General features: G+C 39.3%; 1 long non-coding RNA gene across 1 annotated transcript; it reads left to right on the forward strand.

Annotated features, from left to right (window-relative positions):
* Nucleotides 1-11,174: 11,174 nt before the first annotated feature.
* LOC148128859 (uncharacterized) lies at nucleotides 11,175-18,619 on the forward strand. The gene is made up of 6 exons (XR_015745746.1): nucleotides 11,175-12,516; nucleotides 12,585-12,698; nucleotides 14,267-14,533; nucleotides 16,179-16,334; nucleotides 17,832-17,913; nucleotides 17,973-18,619. It is a non-coding gene; the product is annotated as an uncharacterized LOC148128859 (long non-coding RNA).
* Nucleotides 18,620-22,964: the final 4,345 nt, after the last annotated feature.

The raw sequence follows: 22,964 nt of genomic DNA on the forward strand, positions 1-22,964 counted from the left end.
AGCTTCCTGAATAAAACCTGATTGAAACATCCCACAGCTCTGGTAAAGTTTTCTTAATTAATCCTGAAGGTCCGGGAGCAAGATAAGAACTCTGAGATTTACAGCAACCAGTTTCAAAAACTCCCGTAGTCACAACACTATCCCCACCGCAGGGCCCCTCCCCGAGTCATACAATCCAGAAGCGGTGATAGTGTCATTAATTAGTCCTTAGCTCAACATCCATCACAGCAGTGTGGATTAATGGCATAAATAATGAAAGAAATCAAGATGATTCTGCTAGTTCTAATTGACTTTTCTTTCCTGGAATATCTGTATTTGATAAAATCAATATCAGTTTAGAGAATCTCCCATATTCTCAGTGGTTTAACCTTACGCTAATGTCATTCAGACATCTCTCTCCATATTTTCTTTCCTGCCTTACAAAGTCTTGGAAATTCCGACTTCTAGATTCCCAATTAAGATACTGATTTACAGATATCAGAGAAATCTACAAGGTGACTTAACATTTAAATGTAAATGCATATTTAAAAGATTCAAGTACTTCTGAGAAAGGCTTTCATACTGATTGAGGTTCATATTAAACATTTTGCAAAGGCAAGTCTATGGATCTGCCCCTGATAATAGAGAAGTGGATGTGAATATACAACAGCCTATTTCCCTATGTATTGCACCATGGACATCAACCTATAGCACAGCAACATGACCCTTTGGCCTAATAACACAGGTTTACAATTAGCTCCAGACACCCAGAAGCTGATTCAGTTAACCAGTATGATTTGATTTAGCAGGATCTCTCCAATCACCATGATAAACTTCAAATGAATAGCACAAGCCCCCAAACAAAGCACATCTTATCCCAACCACTGCTCTGCCTCCTTTACTGTTCACATCAACGAAACCCCAAGTTATTTGCAAGATTACACCAATGTCTTCTTCTACAGCAAAATTGTATATGTGGCTTTCAGACATTGTCAGATTTACATCGACTGTAGCTTTTCTTGTGCAGTATATCCTATGCCTTCAGGTTTATACATAAGTGTTCCCAAAGTCTCCTAGAAAAATGTGCACCCAATATATAAACTGTTTCTTTCAAATATCTGGCTTGTTCCTTAAATGGACTCTGGAAATATTATACAAACTAGGTTGGTACGTTGTGTCTTGCTTTTTAAGTAATCCTGGATCTCCTTAAGGAGCAATAGATATTTATTTGCACTTAGGGCTGCCCCATTCTTGGCATACTGCTAGACCCAAAGTTTCTACACCCCACTTAGAATCAGAAACTTGGTACAATTCAAATCTCAGAGGTCACAAAAGAGAAGTTGGGCTGAAAAAGTCAGTTATTTTCTCTTCCTCTACTTCCATATATTCCAAAAAGCAGAACTACATGTTATTAGGGTTTTTTCAAGATAGGATCAATGTCCGAGACGTGTGATTCTGTTTCAAAACACCCAAGACTTGACGAGCTTTGTCTTGCATAATCCGCTGATCTTTGGAACCACCACAATCCTCGTGCAGTACCCGCAGCTCCTCGTCCAATACCTCCACCCTCTCCTTGCACATTCTTGCGCCAACAACCGAGGGCGGAGTGTTCTCAACTCCTTCGGCTCCTCGTGGTTCTTCAGCAGCACCCATCGTAGCGCCCGTGGCTTCTTCAGCAGGGAGAAAACCTCCTGAACCCCCACAATATACAAGCCTTCCTGAAATCTCCTCGCACATTCTTGCGCCAACAACTGAGGGCGGAGTGTTCCCAACTCCTACGGCTCCTCGTGGTTCCGGCAGCACCCGTGCGCCAACAACTGAGGGCGGAGTGTTCCCAACTCCTACGGCTCCTCGATCCCGGCCAAGACACTGTAGAAGACTTGAGGAAGATTTGAGGCGTTAGTTGCACTAGAGGCTGTGGCCACGAGCAGAAGGGCTGTTCCGGAACCGAGCGCTAGATCTTACGCCGTTGCAGCCAGGCATCGATGTGTAAATATTGCTGCACAAGCGCATCCAGGATTAGAGGCCGCTCCACATGCACCAGTCGAACCCTAATTGCCTCTGACAAACTCTCCTGGAAGGTGTCCATGTGGGCTGCCTCATTCAAAAAACAGAGTCCATGTGGGCTGCCTCATTCAAAAAACAGAGTCCATGTGGGCTGCCTCATTCAAAAAACAGAGTCCATGTGGGCTGCCTCATTCAAAAACAGAGTCCATGTGGGCTGCCTCATTCAAAAACAGAGTCCATGTGGGCTGCCTCATTCAAAAACAGAGTCCATGTGGGCTGCCTCATTCAAAAACAGAGTCCATGTGGGCTGCCTCATTCAAAAACAGAGTCCATGTGGGCTGCCTCATTCAAAAACAGAGTCCATGTGGGCTGCCTCATTCAAAAACAGAGTCCATGTGGGCTGCCTCATTCAAAAACAGAGTCCATGTGGGCTGCCTCATTCAAAAACAGAGTCCATGTGGGCTGCCTCATTCAAAAACAGAGTCCATATGAGCTGCCTCATTCAAAAACAGAGTCCATATGAGCTGCCTCATTCAAAAACAGAGTCCATATGAGCTGCCTCATTCAAAACAGAGTCCTCAAACATGAAATGCAGATGATGCCAAAAGCCCTGGTAATCAGAAGTAAATGACTGTCTCTTGCTGCAAAACCTCATTCTCTGTAACAGCTGCTGAATCTGTTGCTGCTGCTGCTCCAGTTATTTTTGTTCCATCTTGGTCAGAAGATGGAATTTGGGGTCCGGGTCAAAAATGTTCTGTCCCATCCCAGGCCACAAAGTGAGAGACTAGAATGCCACAGTAAACCAGCTGGAAAAACACCGGGACTGAAGAGCCAAATTCACTCTGGCAGTAAATTGTCGTTGGCAGCTCTCCCAAGAAACTGTCTGCCAGACCAGGTAGCAAAAACACCTCTGAAGTTTATTTCATTCTCTCATTAGCAGCTCTCCCAGAATAATATATTCACAAGATGACCAGACAATAGGATCACGAGATAACAGACTTAGCAGAATGACTCTTACAGTAACAACAGTTTGACAAGCTGGAAAACACATGGACTGAAGAGCCAAATTCACTCCGACAGTAAATTATCGTTAGCAGTTCTCCCAGAAACTGTCGGCCAGACCAGATAGCAAAATACCTTTGAAGTTATCTTCTACACCAGCAATAACGTCTCTTCCAAAACTCACAGTTTAACAGAATGTTAAGACGACAAGTATGACGGTCATAACAGATTCACAGTGAGAACAGTTTGTAACAGTGTTGGTAACAGTTTGTAACCAATTAAACAGTTTGTAACAGTTTGACCCGGACAAAGCTTGTGGGCTGACACACTTCCTTTTATGTCCTGGGGGTGTGTCCGCTTCCCCAGTAAACCCTGATTGAAACCTCCCCACAACTCCGGTTAGTTTTACTAATTAATCCTGAAGGTCCGGGAGCAAGACAAGAACTCTGAGATTTAAAGCAAACAGTTTCAAAAACTCCCGTAGTCACAACACTAGTCCCCACCCCATCATACGATGGCTTGGTTCACAGATAGAAAACACCCATTCCTTATCAGTACTTTCCAGGCTACCAACTGACAGCGAGTGGTTTTGGCTACTTCCTCTGGAAAAGTACTGAAGCTGCTTTTTGAAACACACATACCTATACAAAATTGATTCATATTGCTCTACTTCTTACATTACTTATAAAAATTCCATACTCTTCACAGTAATGCCATTTTTTAAAATCAAAGATATCCTGAATGTACATTATTGGTAAGTATTTTCAAGCACTCCATAGCATGAAACGCAGTCTATCTTAAGGTAATTTTTCCTTATATATTTCATCATTTTCATCTTGTACTTTAAAAATATGATTCTTAAAGAAACATTTATTTTAAATTTTGCATTATTTCTTTTATATTACATTATTTGTATCACTATCAACAATAGCGTATTTTCAAGGTCTGCCTAGAAATTACAAACACTATTATTTTACACTTTGTAATCAATACTTTCTGAAGTAGTAATTAAAAAAAAGAATTGACAATGAAGGAATCCTTTCCTGATGCTTTTAAAATAAACATAGCCCGTGTGTGATACTGTATTACAGCATTTCCTGCTAAACCAGGAAGTGTGGAGGAAGACAAAAAGTCACTTTCAATTTGGCTCCGATGTGTGATAATGAGGAAAGATTTTTATGATTCAGGCTTTCAGTGTCTGGGTCATGATAACACCTTAATCGTAATACTTGTTGCAAAACTTAGAATAACAGATGGTATGACATGATGCTTGGTTCATGAGTCCAGAGTGTCTGTCTTCTTCTAGGCCTTTCTTATGGAGGCCCAAGGATGAATTTTACATCAAAACAAATCAGCCTGTATGCTGCTTGAACAAGACCCCTGCTTCTGCCCCAAAGCTAGTTAAAAATCAAGTTATGCCAGAAGGCTTCTAGATGTTAACTATAATGATAGTGATATTGTATTATGTTTTATTCATTGCTATAGGTAACTTGTAGATAACTTGTAGGTTCAAATTCTGTCAATGGGGAAGCCAGGTTCACTTAATAACTTACTGATATGTTATTAACAAAAGCAATGATTCACTTAATAACTGTGGCAAAAAACTCACTTAACAACTGAATTGCTTATTAACAAAAGTTTTGGGCCCAATTGTGGTCATAAGTCGAAGACTATGTATATATTTGTTTAGTATCCTTTTCAAGCTAATAACATTTATAAAACATTATAGAAACTTTATTGATTTAGTGATTTGGCCATACCAAAGTATAAAATATTAATAAACAAGTAGATAGAAAGAAAACAATGGGACTTGTTCACAATATGTCAGCACCCAGCAGTTAATATCAAAATGATCTAAACTTTCTATCCTCTTTGTTGAGCCAGCTACTGTACAGACTTAAAATATTTAAGTGATACAATATAATATTGGGACAGTTACATTAGTGATTCTTTGTTTGAACATTTTGCTGGCCTATAGATCTAATTGAAAATTGGATGGAGAATCCATATTGTGAGATGACCCTTTTGAAAGCAGAATGTTAGGTCATCTCAAGGTAGCATGTCACGAAACTGCTCCTCGAAACACAGCTTGGGTGTTTTCTATCTGGATCCATAGAAAGGAAAATCAGCCAGTAGGCAGGTTTTGTATTGGGCAGGGTCCCCAAACTTTGCAACTTTAAGACTTGTGGACTTCAACTGCCAGAATTCTCCAGCCAGCTGACTGGAGATTCTGGCAGTTGAAGTCCACCAGTCTTAAAGTTGCCAAGTTTGGAGACCTCTGGTATAGGGGGTATACCAAAACCTGCATTTACTGCTGGAGTTGGTATAGATTTATCCATCCCCAAGATACATTTGAGAAGAATAGACTACACCTGTTCCATAAGAAGGCAACGTACTGTATTTTTCGCTCCAAAAGATTCACTTTCCCCCCCAAAAAGGTGGGTGGAAATGTCTGTGTGTCTTATGAATATTAGAGGGGGTGTGGGGGCAGTAAAAGGCAGCAGCAGCACACAGTGGCAGCAATCTCCGCTGCCTGGAACAGCTGATTGACGGTATTCCGGGAGGCTGATCCACCTAGCTGATCAGCTGCTCGGCAGCAAAGGTTACAGCATTTCCCGGCAGAGGCACAGACATGGAGGAGGCAGCAACTTCCCCCCCTGTTTTCCTCCTCTAAACCTAGGTGCGTCTTATAGTGCCAAAAAAAATGGTAATTTATATTCATTTCACTAAAATGAACTAGGAAATACAAAAAGTATTTTTTTTTCTCTAGTTCCTTTTTACCTACTTTTTATAGCACTAAAACTGCAAAAAAGAAAAGAAAAAAGTAATAAAGTAAAATAAGAGGGGTAGGTGAAAATTTATAAATACAGAAATAGTTCAATAGTTCAATAATTCAATGTTTCATTACATTTAATATGCTAATTAAAGACTTGAATCTCTTTTGCAGGAATATTATGTAGACTTTAATTTTAGATTTTAGGTCAGAAATGTAACTTATGTGGGAAGTGTATTCATTTTATGACTCAAAGCTCATGATGAAAAAGGGATGTTTCCTTTTGAAGTGAGAAAAGGCAGTACCAAGCACTGATTAGAACTGATCTTGGAATGTTTTTGAAGTGCTGGGAACTATCACACATTTTGGAATGCTTTTGAAATGCTAGATAAAGATGCTAGATAAAGAAGTGTCTGTTACGAGCTAGGTACCATGAAAGATAATAAAATGTAACTTGTATCCTGAAAGATAGATTGTAAATCAAGCCTTTTGTATACTGGGGGGAGTAGTAGGGGGTAGTTTTGGCAGGAACCCGTTTCTGCAGAAATGCTACAATAAAGCCATTTTCCTTGGATCAACTTTGAATCCTGGTGGTTTTTCTTAGCCACAATCTCACAATTTGGGGGCTCATCCGGGATCCTCGACGGCGGCCGACTGGAAAACGGGGACCAGGTAAGAGAGTGGCCACAACCTCCCATTGAGAGGCACCTCTCCCGACCTCGGTCAGACTCCCGAGGTGACTGGGAAATCCAGACGATCCTTGGAAAAAGGACTGAGAAGAAATGCCGGCTGAGAGTGTGTGAGATCGATCTGAGTTGGGGACGCCCACACATCCTTTGACTGACTGCGGAAAGTCCAGGAGTGATCAGATCAGGTAAACTTTGTTTCCTTTAATTTGTAGCCAAAAGAGAGAGGTCCTTAAACTCCCTGGGGGAATCCAGCATCTGCTGGAGGACTAGGACTAGGAGTCTGGAAGAAAGAGGGGTCCTTAAACTCTCTGGGAGAATCCAGCGTCTGCTGGAAGACAGGACTGGTGAGTCAAGGCTCTGGGAGCCTGGAAGAATAGAGATGGGAAAGGGACAAAGCAAGGCTCTGGGAGCCTGGAAGAAGCCTGTCTGGGACAGGGAAAATTTGACAATGGCAGAAAACCAATTCCGGTAGATTCGCCTCTGGGACAGCTACTCCAGAAGTGGTTCTCCCCGAATTTAAAGGAATTCGCCAGACATCTCGAAAAGAGAAACATGATTTATCTTTGTCGAGATCGATGGCCAAAATACTCTTTGATTGATCCTAAATTCCCATATCACTGGAGTCCTGAGGGGGAAACCAGTAGCTATTGGATGACCAAATTGAGAGACTATATTCTCCAACACAAAATGACCACTCAAATTGCATACATAAGTGTATGGTTTCATGTGAAATTTGAAGGTCCCGTCCCTCCAATTGAGGGTCAATACATGTCACAACAAAAAGACAATGAGAGTGAGACGGATGATTGGCTGCAGAGTCCGCCGCCCGCAAATCCTAATTTGAATAACGCGCCCGCCAATGTTCCTATGGCACCGCCACCATTGCCGGTGGCACAACCCTCTCCTCAGCCGCCCCTTTACCCGCGGCTGAGAAAAGAAGTAGAAGGATTAAAGAGAAGTGTTCAGGATTTTCCATTCAGAGAAAAACCTGAAGTGGATGCATTTCCTCTTAGGGAAGTCCCTAATGGGATCAATGCTGCAGGCAACCCGGTGACAGTCTTTGTGGCTGTCCCCATAAAACCAGCCGAGTTGCGAGAATTAAAAAAGACTCTTCCAAAACTTCATGAAAATGCTCATGAGGTGGCCGAACAGTTAGATCTGTGGATGGGTCCGAATGATTACACTTATCAAGAGATGATGTACATTTTGGGGCATCTATTTACTCCTGAGAAGCGTGACCTCATTAGGACTTCAGCCTGGAAAGCATGGGATGCAAGAGTGAATGGGCAACAAGGGGGGTGGCAGGAGATCAAAAATTCCCTATAGCAGTTCCAAATTGGGATGGATAATTGGGGAGCAGTGGGGATTGTTGACCTCCTGAAAGCAGCCCAACAAGTTTTGTGAACAGGGACACTGTAAAACCAGACAGAAATCACAAATGATGGTTGCAGTTGCACAAGCTACAGCAAAGAATGAGGTGAAGAAAGGTGGGAATTTTGGGAAAGGTCCAACTGGAGAAAGGAGAGAGAATTTTGGGGGATACAATCAGGGAAGTTTTCGGGGCAGAGGAAGAGGTTCCAGAGGAAGAAGTATGGGAATGAGGCAGCCTGGAATGGATAGGAGTTGCTTCAGCTGTGGGATACTGGGAAGGGAGTAAGGATGTGTAAGATGACTGTGGAAGATGAGAGAGCAATTTCAGATGAGGTCTGGGCAGGAGGGTAGAAGCCCAGTGATCTTGGGATGAATCCCTCCCAAAGACAAATGGTTTACTGTGATAGATCTGAAGGATGCCTTCTGGGCATGCCCCCTTGAGGAGGGAAGTAGAGACCTGTTTGCATTTGAATGGGATGATCCTGAGAGTGGAAGAAAACAGCAGTTTCCTTTGTTGTTTGGACAGGCTTTGAAAAGTTAGTGTCTTTTGAGAAAAGGAAGGGGATTATGTTGATTCAGTATGTGGATGATCTGTTGTTGACTGGAGAGAAAGAGAAAGAGGTTAGAGCAGCATCTGTAAAGGAGCAAGGATTGACAGTTTCAAGGGAAAAGATCCAGTTTGTGGAAAAGAAAAAGTTTTCTATTCAGTAGTCTTTTTTCATATCATGACTGACCCAAAGACACCAAGGCCTAAGGCAGACCTAGAACTCAAAGTCTTTTGGTTTCTGTGCTATCATCTTAATCAGTACTTCAAACTGGGTCTTTGCTTTTAGCAATCTCTAAATGTAAATATTGTTTTTACTTTCCTTCAGGCTGCTTACAGCAACTCAACTTGTTTTCTTCTTACTTCCTAATTGCTCCAGTTTTCTTCATTTTGCTTGTTGAAAAAAACAAGTTATGTTTGCACAACAAATTAAATAGAATATTTTCCAATTTTTAATAGACAAACATAGCAAGTACTCTGGAAATTGCTTCAGTTCATAGATATGCATATTTGACTATCAGGAAGAGATAATGGCTGATTAACAAGTAGTCCTCAACTTATAACCATTGGTTTCGCAACCATTCAAAGTTACAAAGAAATTGAAAAAGTGACTTTCAAACAGTTCTCACACTTATAATCATTGTAACATCTGCACAGACATGCGATCAAACTTTGTGCACTTGAGAACTGGAATATATTTACGATGTTGGCAGTGGCCCCGGGTCATATGATTGCCATAAATGACCTTCTCCCACAGCTTCCAACAAACAAAGTTAATGGGAGAAACTGGATTTGCTTAATGGTTAGATGATTCATTGAACAACTGAAGCGATTTGCATAAAATGGTGGCAAAAAAGATCATAAAATCAGGCATGACTCATTTACCAACCATTTTACTTAGCAAGTAAATTCTGATCCTAATTATGGTTGTAAGTTGAGGATTTCTTGTATCCAGTAAAACAAACCTGATTAATTTATGGTTTTAGTGTGTTCTGTAAACGCAGCTGGTTGGTTTATGGTGCTGCATTCTGAATATCTATAATATTGGATTATTAAATTATTAATTATGCTCTGGATAAATACATCATATGATTAAAGGCAACAAGTCTACTGTAACAAGGCAGATGCTCATGAAACTTCTTCCATTGTTTCCTGAATTTCAGGCAAGTAGATCTACAAAAGGTACAATACTCAAAGAAAACAATCTGACAGGTAGACCCCACCTTGATATGAATGACTAGAACTTAGTTTTAAATGTATTTCACCAAAATATTTTAACTTTCTGTAATAATAAATATTTCAATACATATTCCAGTGCTGCCAGAGCCACACTGTGACAATCTTCAAATTATTGCCAAGAAAATGGCAGATAATTGGAAGACCACCAGCAAACAGGCTTAGCATAAATATCCAAGGTGCCATAGGCTTCCAGAGTCTTAACAATTAAAAGTTTATGCCTCAGCATTTTTTAAAACCTAGTTTTACATTCATGAGATAATGGGAGCTGGGCATTGCTGCAATTATAAATCTATTCTTTCTATTTACCCATTTTCTCTTTACACAGCATTTCTGCATTGCTATTATTGAATCATTACTCTACAAATATATTAATAAGGAACTGGGTGCTAGCTTTCACTTGTATATAAATGCTCAAAAACAATGAAAATAGGGTTAAATATAAACTATTTTAAAATAGTTAACATATTTAGAAACATTTGTAATTTATGCACTGCTTCAAACCTAGTGAATTGTAGATAGTTTGCAGATATTAAAATAACAATAAATTAATTAATAATTAAACAGAGAGAAACACCACAGTATCTATGGTCCACAGACTCAGTCCCCAAGTTTGCTGCAAAAGACAGATTTTTACCCATCTCCAGAGCACTATGAGAGTGTGAACCATCTTTACCGGGGTCCATTAATGTCCCTAGGAAGGGATCTGCCACCAAGAATGCCCCCACCTACTGTTTCTACTGGGTGTCCTTCTCTGCAGCAACGCTGTACTTACTGTATATATTGGACATGGAAGTACGCTGGCTGGCTTTGGGTTAGATCAATTTATTTACAGGGTGGATAAAAGGAGTAGGGTTACTTACTCTACCTTGAGCTCCTGTATGAAGATACACCTCAATTTCCATGAGAGCACTAAATTCACGATATAAAAACTGCACCATTAAGCAATGTATTTTTGATGGTGGCACAGAGGTTAGAATGTAATACTGCAGGCTACCTCTGCTGACTGCCAGCAGTTTGGCAGTTCGATTGTCACCTGGCTCAAGGTTGACTCAGCCTTCTATCCTTCCGAGGTCGAAGACTGTAAAGCACTGTGAAGCGGTATAAGTGTCTAAGTGCTATTGCTATTTCCCCTTGACAAGCTGAAAGTAAAGCTAAAATTAAACTTTAGTTGGCTCTGAAGGACCACTCTGATGTATTGTTTAAAGGCAATATGTTTTAAACTTGGCAATATTAAGATATGTTCCCCTGAATTCCCCAGACAGCATGCCAGTTCAGAGAGCCAGTTTGGATTATGGTGAAGGCACAAGACTAGAAAAGCAGGAGATTCTGATTTCAAGTCCTGCCTTAGGTCTGAAAGCCAGCTGGGTGACCTTGATCAATCATTTTCTCTCAGCCGATTCCAGGAAAATCAGGAGAAATGTGTTGGAAATGTTTCCTGACTTGAATTAATCGTAAAAGTAATAAAGGTGGAATAAACAAAGTTTTAAAAACACTGATTTAAGACAAGTTTTCTCGAACAATGTAGTTTGCTTTTGAAAACAGACTAGTGAAGCTGAGGTAGCAATTTTTTAATGAAAAAAAATATTTTACCAACAAAGCTTACAATAGGCAGTTGCTTTACCTGAGTTTTAGTATCCCCGTGATACATACATTAAATTATATTTAATCAGCCATCTCAACAAATAATTGGATGGGGAACAAATTTTTAAAAATACTATCATAATTACAATAATTAAAATACATAGGAACAGAGGCTGAGCTATTGAACATTATCGCTAAAATTTCAATCATTTATTTCTTGCCCAATATGAGCATTCATGGAATTATTAGTTTACTCTTGTCTTGGTTCAGGCACATTTTACATTTAGGGAGTTGCTATATTGCAATTGAATGACATGTATTGCTGTAGGAGTTGGCAATCCAATTCAATGGCGAAAGCGATCTCCGGCAGATCCCTCTCTCGGGTTTGTAGAGATTTTCAGTCATCCAGGTCTTAGTTGTCCCAAAGGTGCTCTTTTCAGGAGGCAATTGGATGTTCTTGTTTTTTTCTTTGAAGACGTTTCGCTTCTCATCCAAGAAACTCCTTCAGCTCTGACAGGACAACAATCCTTCCATTCCCCACTGTCCTGTCAGAACTAAAGAAGCTTCTTCGATGAGAAGCGAAACGTCTTCAAAAAAAAATCCAAGAAAGTCCGTTGCCTCCTGAAAAAAGCACCTTTGAGGATACCCACAGGGTTGTTGTTGAGAAAAGTAGGCAGCTGGAGCTCTCTGCCTTCAGGCCCCAAAGTAAAAACAAAATAAAAACAGAATGGAAAGACAGTATAAAAAAAGAAAGAAAGAGGAAACGAGCTCGCTCGCCCCAACAACCGTCCTCTCCCTCCGTTGCCGCCCTGCGGGACCTCTCTATAAAAGCCTCGAGGTTGGTTCTTAGAGCGGCGGCGCGGACGTCACTTTTCCCGGCCGCGTGTTTACGTGGAGCTGAAGATGGCGGCGCCGGTGGGTCCGCCGAGGCGCCGTCAGACGCCGTAGAGTAGACTGGGCAGAGCGCTGGTTGCTGACGCCTAGCGAACGAGAGAGACATCAAGGAAGCTTGAGGGCAGGTTCCCCTTTCTGGGTTTAGTTGGCTGCACCGTAACTGTCTTGTTCCCCGGGCAGGAGCCATGGACGAGCAGGAGAGGCAGAAGAAGCTGGAGGCCGGCAAAGCCAAGGTAAGGCGAGAAGGGAGCGCGGGGTGGGAGGGCTACCGGGTGGCAGGCCTGGACACGATCGCGGGTGGGTGGGCGAGTGGGTGGGCGAGGTAGGAGAAATCGGTAGTGGCGCGGACAGCTTGGGCTTCACGAGGGTAAGGAACATAAAGCTTGCCCGTCCTGCCCCTTTGTGTAAGTAATATATATATATTTATATGTATGTATGTATGTATGTATGTATGTATGTATGTATGTATGTATGTATGTATGTATGTATGTATGTATGTATATAGCTTGCCTGTCCGTCCCCTTCCCGGTGTCAGTAGCGGCGACGGAGTCAATAAAGCTCAATCGCTAAGGGAGCGAGGTGTTCCCTGGCGACTTTTCCGTGTTGCGCTTTCCTTTGTGTACGATTCTTTCTTTGTGTGTACTGTATGTGTGGGGTGGGTGCGGGGAGTTTGTCGTGGAAATGTCATCGCATTTGGGGGGGGGGGGGGTCCTCTCCGTGCAAATTGTAGGCTCCAAAGCAAGGCGCTTCCTTCCCTGCTTGAGATATGTATCAACGCCATTGGCTCGGGAACAGCTGTTGCTTTTGGCAAGAGGTTGTACATGCCTTGGAAATGCCACAGGTCCCAACTGGTATCTCTATTTTAGAAGAGCAAGGAAAGGATCACATATGGCTGGAGGGAATGGCAGTTTATTTTATCTTGTTCTATAAATAGCGGCCTTAAAAACCAAGGCAAGAAAGTACTGCCCTAAGTCAGGTTTATAATGTAAATGCACTGTACAGGAGACAAGAGGAATAAGGTCACCGTAAAATTGATAATTAAACCTGTATAGACCACTGCAACCTCTATTTGGTGGATTGTAAGCTATGTGCATAGTAGAGGTTTATAATGTCTACTTATTTAACTTCTATAAGGGGATTGAATAGATGAATGGCTTCTCAGGAGCCTTAGTCCCTTACTGTACTTTTGTGATACCCAAATAGGCCAGTGAGATCATAATTACAAGTAATCTGACCGCTACATGGATTGCATTGTTAATTTAAAAGTAAAATTTGTAATCATTTTGCCTGCACTGCAGTTTATGTTAAAAAGGCACATTCCTGTGCAGCAGATATTTGTAATTTTTTTTAAAAAAGTTGAAAATATATAACATTTTCAGTGTGCATAATGCTTGACAAGAACTTAATTATGAAATACCTGTAAGTACCTACAGTGATATTTTCAGCCTCCCTGTAGGCTGAAGATTTAAAACACTGCATTGCTATATTCAGATGAGTTCTTTAATTTATGAAGTAATTTTAATTTGAATCTTTTTATTCAATCCATAAATGTATAACTGGAATTTAAAAAGGGATTGCTTAATTTAATCCCAGAATCTGTCACTGAGTGAAAAGGCTGTTAAGCGAGCTCACATAAATGTCTGTGTGGACTGCTATACTCAGTGACAGCAATCATGACACTCTGAATTGCTGTCATTAATTGATTGTGTGGGTCATGAAGTGAACAGAGTCCCAGTTAAGGAGCATAGGATGCTTGGAGATGGTGAGACTCAAGAACAAGGGCCTTCAAACTTGGCAAATTTAAGACTTGTTGACTTCAACTCCCAGAATTCCTGAGCTAACATGACTGGAGGAGGAATTCTGGGAGTTGAAGGCCACAAGTCTTAAAGCTGTCAAGTTTGAAGACCCTTGCTCTAGAAGCTCCAGTGAGGAGCTGAAAACCCTCCCTTCTCAGCCCTGAAAGAAGTGAAACTTGTATGTGGCCTTCTATCGGCCTCCCGGGACTTTTTCCCCTTGCTTAAGGCATGCCACATTTTTATTGTGCTGCCTCTGCACTCAGGAGCTAAAAGTCCTGCTTGGATTTTGGCTCCCTCTTGTCTCTAAAGGCTGGCTGAAATAGCTGCCAGCTGAAGAGAAGCCTTCAGTAGGGGCAGGACTAGAGCTTTGTTTTTGTTTTTTACCCCAAAGCCAGATGTCAACATACTGTACAAAGAACAGTTGCAGAAATGGGGTATGTCTAGTTTAATGAAGGACTGGAGTGGGTGACATGATAGCAGGGTTTGAATATGTAGGGGGAGCAACGAAGAAGAGGAGGTTAACCTATTCTCCAAAGCACTTGAAGGTAAGACAAGAAGCAATGGATGGAAACTAATCAAGAGAACCAACCTAGAACTAAGGAGAAATTTCCTGACAGTAAAAGCAATTAACCAATGGAACAACCTGCCTTCAGAAGTTGTGAGTATTTCATCACTACAGATTTTAAGAAGATACTGAGTAGTCATTTGTCTGAAATTGTATGAGGTTTCTGCTTGAGCAGGAGGTTGGGCTAGAAGACATTCAAGGACACTTGTAGCTGCCAGTGTGTTAACTCTTCTCTGTGCAGGAGGGGACTCCTTCCATAGGGTGTAGAAACAGAGCTCAAATCATCAGGATCTGAGGTCTATTTTTCCATCTCGCCAAATTTCATCTCTCCTCCACACATGGAAGGGAACTCTTTTAGCAGGGTGGAGAATTGGAATTCAAATCCTTAAGGATTTGAGCTCTATTTCTCACACAAAGAAGGGGGCTTCTTCCACTGGATGCAGAAAAAAAGTGTTTAAATTATCACGATCCGAGGTTTGCTTCTTCAACCTGACTGGAGGAGTTCAGCTCTTCCATGCATGGAAGAGAGCTCCTTCAGTGGGATGAGGGAATCAGTTCCATTTTTTCCAACCCAGAGTTCAGCTCTTAACAGGCAGCTTCCAAACATGAGAGAGACTCTCAGCAGGTGGCAGCAATTTGCAACTTTTTTTCCCAGCTTCCCAATTGACTTTCTGGGGAAGCCAATAGAGGAAATTGCAAATGGCAATCATATGATCGTGGCATGCTTGGCAATCAATCTTAAGTGTGAAAATGCCAAGCACCAAACTTAAAATGATATAACGGGGAAGATGCATTGCTTTATGATGGCTTGGCCATAAAGCATCTTTTTCCATGGCCTTGACAACTTTGAATAAACGTATTCAACATAAATTGAGCACTACCTATAGATCTGATTACTGCTAAAAATGGAGACTACTGGGGAAAAGCAGGTCTGTAGCCTAATTGGGGAACATGCAAAACAATCCTGGAAGAATGCAATGGAAAACAACTTTCATATTGTTGGTAAGAATATAATATGGTGTCTGTGAAGATTATCAGTCATCCAAGTGATGGTTGTCCCAAAAGTGCTTTTTCAGAAGGTAATTGGACTTCGTGTTTTCTTGAAGATGTTTCGCTTCTCATCCAAGAAGTTTCTTCAGTTCTTCAGACCTAAAGAAGCTTCTTGGTTGAGAAGCAAATCTTCAAGGGAAATCAAAGAAAGTCCAGTTGCCTCTTGAAATATGGATATGTCTCTGAAGTTAACAGAGAAGTTGTTTCTTTTAATTTGTGTACATTAAAATCTTAGGAATATGCGTATTGATCTTTTTGCCATATTTACTGAAAATATTCAAAGCAAAACTTTGAAAGTATATTATCAATACACTAAACATTATTAAAAGCAATATTTAAAAATCCTAAAAGATCTTAAAGTCATGTCTAAAAATTTCATGGCATGTTTTCTAGGGCAAATTGTATTACATGAGTATAATTTTATATATTCCACAGTTGCCAAAATTCTGGTGAAATGGTGTAGGAATATTTTTACAATATGAATATATAATACAATAAACCAGAATGAAATTAAGATTAAAAATCCATTTTTTCTTTATATAGGCTGATTAATTCTAGACTGTTTTAATTTTAAATGTGTAATTTTGAGAACTTCAGTTTGATATAATGGTTAAAGCATCAGGTTAGAGATTGGGAGACCATGAATTCTAGTCCCACCTGCACAAAGCCAGCTGTTCTATTGTTTTAGGAAGGAGGCAGAGGCAAATCACTTCAGAAAATCTTGCCAAGAAAACTACAGAGACTTGTCACTAGAAATCAAAACTGCCTTAAAGGCACAGAAACAGAAAATGTATTTATCCAACTGCAAATTAAACTTTTGTGAATCCTCTTGCTATTTAAAAGGGTAAATTATTATCAACCAATAATTCAATTTCCCTAACTTTACCTAATCTTTGTTTATTTTACATCAAATGTCTGTTTTTAACTAGTTTTACATTCATTTATGCTATCTTTATACAGAGGACCATAATGACATTTTTCTAGTTATCTGGCACTGATATAGTCTTCAACACCTATGTTGAACAAATTGCACAATTATTCCATAAGCAGCTCACATTCATAATTTAACATTTTTCCATATTGTCTACTCCACACAATTTTTCAAAGGTCTTAACCAAGCAAAATAAAATAACCACAACACTCCATTTTGTGCAGTTTTGTGTCCATTTCTTTCATCCTTTGCAATAAAGCAAATACAGAATGAACACATGGATGAATTTGGTACCAGAGACTGCACTAAAAGGGAGCCTCTTATTATGCTAGTTAATTTCTAGAATTCAGCTGATTTTTCTACACATAGGTATTCAATTTGCTTTCTATCAGTGTGCTATAATTCAGCTATTACAGTCTGATTAATGGATGAATTGTAAAACAAAGTTTTTCTTTCTCAAAATTAGTCATTTGCTTAATTTGTTTTTTGCTGAAGAAACATATAAAGATGTAGTCAAATCCAAGTTTTCTATTGTAAGATTGATTCCTTTGTTTCTGAAGTAATCATTCAGATATAGGTGTGTCTCCCTTTCTGTATTTGTTTTAAAATATCCAGCTGCTTATGGAAGACCCTCTCAATATCAGTTATCTCTGTTATCCAGTCTTTATCATTCTGTAGAAGTCAGAAAATCCTAAAAATGAATAAATTGTACTGAATTTGTTAGGGTTTAATATTATGCACATGCTGCCTGGGGTGTGTACATCTTCTTGTAAAACGTGATGATAGTGAATAATCTTGTTTGTAGAACAAAGAAAGCACTTGTACATCTCTGAATAATATAAGAAATAATTACATCCAGTAAATCTGTATATATCTGATGTCATAGCCTTTGCTTTATTGTTGAAGTATTCTATATTTCTTAGGTGTGTATGTAGGGTTTTTAAAAAATTCTGTAGTTGTATAAAACATTTAGGAGATATGTTTCTGATGGATTGAAAAAAAAAAAGAGATTCTGTTCATTCTTGTTGTTAAAATGTATTATAAACTTGATAATCACTGTTGCCAGAATAACTGACGGTGCAATTATATATTATTTTAATTACAAATAAATCAATATTGTTTAGCAGAGTTAATTTTTAAGATAGTATGCATAAGTTTGAAAAACACTTATATCCTTTCGGAGTTTTTTTTTTTCTTATATAGTTTCACAGCACAATTTTAATTTTGAATTATAAAAATTGTGCCTCTTCCAATTCTTATTAATAGGCTAAAGGGAGATTATGTGGTTTACCCAAATTAGTGAAAAGCAATATATCTTTAATATAAGAATTAAGAAGAATCAAGCTATTCAAAATGTTTTTTAAATGCTCATAGATTGAGGAAGACTAATGACATTTTGTCCGTTTATAGGTTAATCCCACATTAAGACTTGGTGTGCTGATTTCAATGGGGACAAAAATATAGATACTTTATATGCACATTATTTGAAATGGTAAATTTTATTTCATTTATTTATATATCATTATTTTTATAAATTACTTGGGCAATGAGTAATCCTGTGAGATGCGTTGGGCTAAGACAGAGTGATCAGCCCAAAGTCATCCAGCTGGCTTTCATGTGTAAGGCAGGACTAGAACTCACAGCCAGGCTGAGCTGGACTTGCATTGTGGGGGGGAAAAGTCAGAAGCAGTCCCAGAGCTGCAGTGAGGCAAAAAAAAAAAAAATATGTGCCATGTTCCCGGACCTGGCTGGGGGCTGAGCTTCGGCTGTGGGGGAAAAAACAGGCAAAAGCAGCTCCTGTGCTGCAGCACAAAGGTGCAAGATCCATTTTGTCAATGGTGAGAACAAGAAGACACCAAAGGTCAGCTATGGTGGCAAAGTGAATAGCAAAGGTTTTGGGGTGCAGGGTGGGGTGGGGGGCTACTATAGCTGAATTGCATTGAGATGGCTACAGCTTCCTAGGATATGGCTAGCACCTCCAGAACCACGCAGCTGACCCACAATTCTTGGATAGCAAAGGAAACTGGGACTGTGGGGTTGCCCTCACTAAGTGAGGCAGTCACGTGATGTCTCGCTTTATGACCATCTCACTTTTTTTCCAGGTTATGCTTACTAGATTCTAAGTATATTTCGTGGAATATCTTAAAATTTTATTGTAATGGCATATACTTTAGAAGAACAAAGTTCTTTGCAATGTATGTTTTGAGTAACTATGTAATTTATCCATTGATTGATGTTCACTACTTGAGAGTACAATTAGTTCTCGAGATACAACTGTAACAAAGACTCCTAGCTGCTAGGTAACTGGTTGTAAATTGAGGGCTACCTGTTTGGAAGCTATTATTTTTGCATGCTATGTCTTTTTTATTTGACTTCCTGAAGAAAACACAAAATGGCAGAGTGTGGGTTTCTGAATAAACCTAAAAGCATTTATTTAATAATTTTAATATGTTTAGTTATTGGATGTTAACAATGCAGTAAATATTTCAACGATCTTTGCAGATATGGAGCTATAGAAATGTGATCAATAAAAGGGACATGAGGGTTTATAACTTAATAACTTTATATGCTTTATAATTTCTATAATTTTTCTCTGCAAGTTGGTCCATAAACTTGCATGAACATATTTCTTCATTTCAGGGAGGTAGGATTTCATTGAAATAAATCTTTTATCTATGAATAAAGCATCAAGCTAAAGATAATTCTCAATTTATGACTGAAATAGAGCCTGCACAATACACATTGCAGCCATAAGACATGACAGTTGCTAAGTGAAGTGCTTTTATGATTGCCTCGTCATCTCAGTCAGTGACCCCAATCCCTGCAGTCCCCATTGTCATAAAGTAGGGAAACTTCAGGAAGTGTGCTTGAGAGGGAGAGCAGTTTGATCTGTTCCTTGACCCGCCAGAGACCATGTGGCATTGTCCTGGAAACAAGCGCCATTTTGAAGTGGCCTTAATTCATTCTGACTGCTCCCAAATGGCATCATAGAAAGCCATGCAGCTGCTTCCTGAAGATCTATCAAAAAAGGTAAGATGATGGTGGGACTACCGGGTAGGAAACACACCCAGTAAGGTGGGGGAAAAGGCCCAAGTCCTGCAGAGACTGAGCAGAACAAGATGCTGGGGACATGGGGGGGGGGAATGCTTCGATGTCCCTGTAATTGGTCATAACGGAAGGTGCATTGTTAAGCAACTGAATGATGCTAACGATGGAAGCGCTGCAATTTCAGCAAGGGTTGTAAGTCAGTCACTGAATAAACACTTAAGGCGAAAACAACCTATATATCATCCTATTCTTCTATTTTTGTGAAGTTTTGCTAGTGATTGCTGCAAACATGAAAAATAAATATATTGTATAGTATTTAAATAGGCAGAAATACGTGTATGTTTCATTTTGATTTTAGTGGAAATCGTTTTGGAAGTAAGTTAAGGGTTGACAAAGAGCCTCCAGGAGAATAAATGGATAATAAAGAAAAATGAGCGTAGACTGGAATATGTTTTTAAAATATGTATGAGAATTACAATGATATGTTGAGGAGTGGCATTGAAATAAACTTATAATTGTACTTGCAAAATTGATTTTAGTCCCCTGATGTAGACCAGACCAAGAAAAAGAAATCTGTGGAAATCTAGATTCCATGGAATCTAAAACTATTAAGATGGAAAATGTAAAAGAATCTTGCAATTCTAATTATATTTTACTTTCTTTTTTATACTTGTATGACGTAGGGGGCTGTGAGACTTCCATGTATATCTTATTTTGTTACTGTCTTTACTCTCTACCCTTAGCTGAATATTTTGATGAGAATATAACTTTATTGTGAATTGAGAAGGATTATATTTTATGAATTAAGTAATTGTTTGTGTAGAAATATTCAGTTTGAATAAAATTATGAATTGTTATAAAATTAAGGGATTTTTTTATGTTAGGCATACACAGTATTGTAGTGTAGTGCCTAAGACATTGAACTGGCATTAGGGAGACACTCATGATCCAACCCATTCTTAGTTCAGCCTTGTGACGAAATAAATAAATAAAACTCTCAACTCTCTCCCTCTCAACTCATCTTCCCATACAGAAGATAGATATGGAGAAGGCAAGATACCCTGTATTGTACCTTAGAATAAAAGGTGATATACTGTAAGTCTCAGTGCAGTTAACGAATCCCATGAAATGGTCATATTATTTAAATTTGCATTATTTCAAGCAGTATTTCTATGAAAAAGAGGATAATTGTTTCTAGCTTGATAAACCTAAATTATTATATATTTATGAAATACTATATAAAAGTAAAGGAATACAAAGCCAGATACAAAGCATACCCGCTGTCTCACTATTCTGCTGCAGTTCTTCAAATCAACCTCTTGTTTTCTGAACTTTCATTGAATAGACTCTTCTTTTTCTTCATTTTGCCCAAAGGACAATTAGTATCTAAAACCGAAATGGCAACTGCGTGCTAGTCTCAACCATACTGTGTTAGTCTCACACTAACTGAATTTTGGCTTGCATTGAATGTGAGCTTGAATCTATTAATAATTTGCACTATAAATCACAATTTTGCATTATTCAAATTTCAACTAATCATACCCTATCTGTAAATACTATTCAGGCTATACAATGCATTTTTAGGAGTCATTTTTAAAATGATTAAATAATGGCAACTTTCCTATCCTTTCTATTGCTCCCCACTGCCCTTGGTGATGAATTTTGCCTACTGCTAACTCTGACAGCAGTGGAAATTTGGGCAAATGAAGGATGGCAATAGAGGTAAGGTATAGGCACGTGCCAGTGCAGGAATGAGTGTGCTAGATAGGGTTTGTGCTATTTTTATATTGTTCAGATTTATTTTAAGATTGTTATTAAAAACAGGACCAAATGTGTCTTTATAAACGTGTCTATTGATTTCTTTCTCATGATCTAATTGGATTTTCAGCTTAATTGTGATAATTGGTATATAGAATATTCCAGAACAGAAAAATGCTAGGGAGGATGAGAGATTATGACTAAGGAAAAATGTGGGAAACAGAGGAATATATTTATTCAGTGTATAACATTTTCTGGCAATTATCCACTGGTTGAATTAAAAACCAATACATATATGAACATAATATTGCTATTTGCACAAAGGTATGATGACATGGTGCAATAAAGAGAGTATTTATGTGAGTTCTTTTGAGAAATAAGGTTGTGTTGCTGAGGGAAGATAACAAATAAGAGGACATTGTTCAGGCAGACTCAAAAGGGCTTAATATCCATCAGATGAATAATTAACTCAATGTGTCAACTGAAACAGCACCTGTTCCTTTCAATAGAAATAAAGTGAAATCATTGGAGGGATGAATCAGGACAATCACCCATTCTTTATGTGATGGGTTATAAATGAAACTTGAAATAAAATCCTAGCACTTTCATTGACGCTCGTAGTGTTTTTTGTGGTTTGTCATGCAGTCCGAATTGCTGTTGTGTGTGAAAATAAGGTCTTGGCTGCACATACCTAATTATGTTGTTATCAAAAAAAGTATTTTGGGGGATTTCCGGTTTGCAGCGCTTCGGGGCAGGCAGGAATCCACGACTCTCTGCGGTTTCTGCCTGCGCTCGCTGCCCGAGTGCCCCAAGCCACCCGGCTTCGGGACTAGCCACCTCCGTCGAAGGTGGCGAAGACAGGGGGGACCTGGCAGGGTCGAGAGATATTGCACCTCTCTTCCCTAGCCGGCTAAACCCCCTTTTCTGAAGGCAGCTGAGCCGCGGTCAGAAATGGCCGCCACATAGAAGCGCTCAGCCGGAAAAAGAAAGTGAAGGAGGAGCTGAGAAGAAGTGAAAGTGTTTTTTTGCTGACCGGGACAAAGTAACAACGAAAGTACCCTGGAACTCAAAATTTGCCAAAGATACATCGTTTCCAGAGATCTACAAGCGGCGAATGGAAATTAAAAGGAAAAGTTTTTCTTTCTTTTCACTCTCCTTCCTAACGTGACAGCTAATAGAACTGTAAGAGAAATCGGAAAACCCGCTTTGGAGGTAATTAAGGATTTCTGAACTTTTTTCTTTAAAAAAAAAAATCTTTTGTGCTGTAAGTGGGAAGGGAGAGGGGAAAAAAATTGGAGCAGAATTTTAAAATAAGGAGGAGATTGCCTAGAACCTTAAAGAGCTATTAAATATTAACAAGACTTCTAAAAGATATATTTTAATTGGAACTTTGTGACTAAACAGTAACCCCAGAACGAGAAATGGAAGAAAGAAGAAAGTACTAAAAGAAAAAGCTTACTTGGATTGTTTGGTAACTTTGGAACTTTTGGGAATTATTTTTGATTAAAAGCACTTGGGTGGTTGTCTTGGAAAAACTTTTTCTCTCTATAATGGCATCACTTGTGGATGAACTGAAAATTGAATATCAAAAATACAAAAAGAAGAACAAGAAGGGAAAGATTCTTTTGGCACTCTTTTCCAATTTTTAGAAATGGCGGTTTGTACTTATGAAAAACTGACTGCGCAGCAGGATGATCGGGATGAAGAAGAAGCCATCTTTGAGGAACAAGTGACTCT

The sequence above is a fragment of the Notechis scutatus genome, chromosome Z (assembly GCF_049901735.1).
Source record: "Notechis scutatus isolate UNSWTSFEM ecotype Mainland chromosome Z, rNotScu1.2, whole genome shotgun sequence".
NCBI classification, from domain to species: Eukaryota; Metazoa; Chordata; class Lepidosauria; order Squamata; family Elapidae; genus Notechis; species Notechis scutatus.